The sequence below is a fragment of the Fukomys damarensis genome, unplaced genomic scaffold, assembly GCF_012274545.1.
Source record: "Fukomys damarensis isolate Sample0158 unplaced genomic scaffold, DMR_v1.0_HiC HiC_scaffold_8, whole genome shotgun sequence".
In the NCBI taxonomy this organism is placed as follows: Eukaryota; Metazoa; Chordata; class Mammalia; order Rodentia; family Bathyergidae; genus Fukomys; species Fukomys damarensis.
This window is the reverse complement of record NW_022900920.1, coordinates 26,338,324-26,339,940: the sequence shown is the minus strand read 5'-3', so window position 1 is coordinate 26,339,940 and position 1,617 is coordinate 26,338,324. Positions and strand designations below refer to the sequence as shown.

The window sequence follows — 1,617 nt, the reverse complement described above, 5'->3', positions numbered from 1 at the left end:
AAATAAAGTTTGGTTTGTCATGCACTCACATAGGTGCACTTTAATGGTCTAAAGAGATTCACTTGCATTTAAAGTAGGCTAAGACACTCGAGTTTGACTTTGCTGGCCGCTGAATTGCCACTGAAATAGCACAGTTCTCTATCATTTTCTAAGATTTAGCTATAAGTTCATTGGGATTTTTATAACATGTGAATATACATTGAGCTGTCAATAATATATTTTCTAATACTAATTCACCGAAATTCCAGGTATGCTTGTAGGTGTCAAAAGGACTTGAATCAGTTGCTGCCAGTCACGTTAGTTTATTATTCTTGTAATCAGTTTTGAATAGCATTTCTACAGTGACGTACAGTGATTGGAAATTAAATATTAGCACAGATTGCTGAACAGTTCCAAGGCACACGTCTTTATTTTCGCTATTAACCTCAGCGTCTGAAGTTAGCAGGGCTCTTTAGAACTAGTGCTTCCTAGCGATCCCCTGACTCAACCTGAAATCAGCGCCTCTGTCCCACAGTCACCCAGTTAATTTTAACCTTGACCTCCCACAGCTGTAACTGCTTTACCCGGTCTAGAAAAACTCCCTGATCCCACCCTCTCCCTCTCCTATGAAGCAACAGTGGAGAGGAAAAACGCAACCCATTCCTTTAAGAAAGATTCCCCCTCCTCTCTTAGAAGCCAGCGCCTGATGGTAATTGCGGAGTCTCCAAGTCATACTCGTTACTCCTCAGCGTTGGGAGCCACAGCCGCCGCCGCCGGTCCGAGGCTGCAGTGGGTTTCTGTGCAGCAAGCACTGCAGAATCCACGCCAAGGAAAGGAAGACAGACAGACACACGGCTGCTGCCCTGCACACCGAAGCCTTTGGATCTTCAGAGGTAAGCAGATTGTTTACCCATTTTGCTCAGGAACTACGGGAGAGGGAATGGTCGTGGAAGACTGCTCGCTGCTCGTCAGGCATGCTTCGAACGATTGCGAATTTGTTTTCCTTCGGCCATGGTGGGATCTGTCTGTGACTGGCAAATGCCCTGTAGAGTGAAGACCATCATCTGAGAGGGCCCTCGGCACGCTGCGTTTGTGCATTATTTATTAAAAAGCGAATCTTGATGCATGCAAAGCCTTTCCCCCTTCCTTTGCTTTTTAAATGAAAACACCAGCCACTCCCAATCTCTCTGTAACACTGCAGATATTTTTAAATGCCGAATAAAATGACAAGCAGAACGTTTTCTAAATATTGTTTCCTCTCCAAAGCCGGGAAGTCTTCCCTCCCCACGATTGTTTAGGGATATTTCAAAACAAGGCACGGTTAGGTGTTTGAACAAATGGGAGCTGGCGGTGGACTGAGATTCCTATAGGCTTCGTCCACTGGAGAGAAAAAATGAGGATAAATGAATCACAGCTTGTGCCCAGACAAGATTCATTTTCCACACTTCCTATGTGGGAAGAGGAAACTACATTTAATTAGCACATTTTTAGGGGACAGGGAGGGGACGGAGATGAGGGGATGGTGTGTGGTATTTGAGGCGTCTGCAGATGAGGAAGGAAATGAAGTGGATCGTCGCCAGGGCTCGGAAGGACGGCAGATAAGGGTGGAGAATGAAGTTTGTTCCGTGTCGGGTGGGG

General features: G+C 45.8%; 1 protein-coding gene across 2 annotated transcripts in view; it reads left to right on the top strand.

The window, feature by feature from the left end:
* The first annotated feature begins 471 nt into the window (after positions 1-471).
* Add3 (adducin 3) overlaps positions 472-1,617 on the top strand; it is a 135,090-nt gene continuing 133,944 nt past the window's right edge. Inside the window, exon 1 of one of the 2 annotated variants that reach the window (XM_010634642.3) lies at positions 472-872. The gene's annotated coding sequence lies outside the window, so the exon portion shown is untranslated. The remainder of the gene's footprint in view (positions 873-1,617) is intronic. The other variant, XM_010634647.3, reaches the window with a different exon arrangement.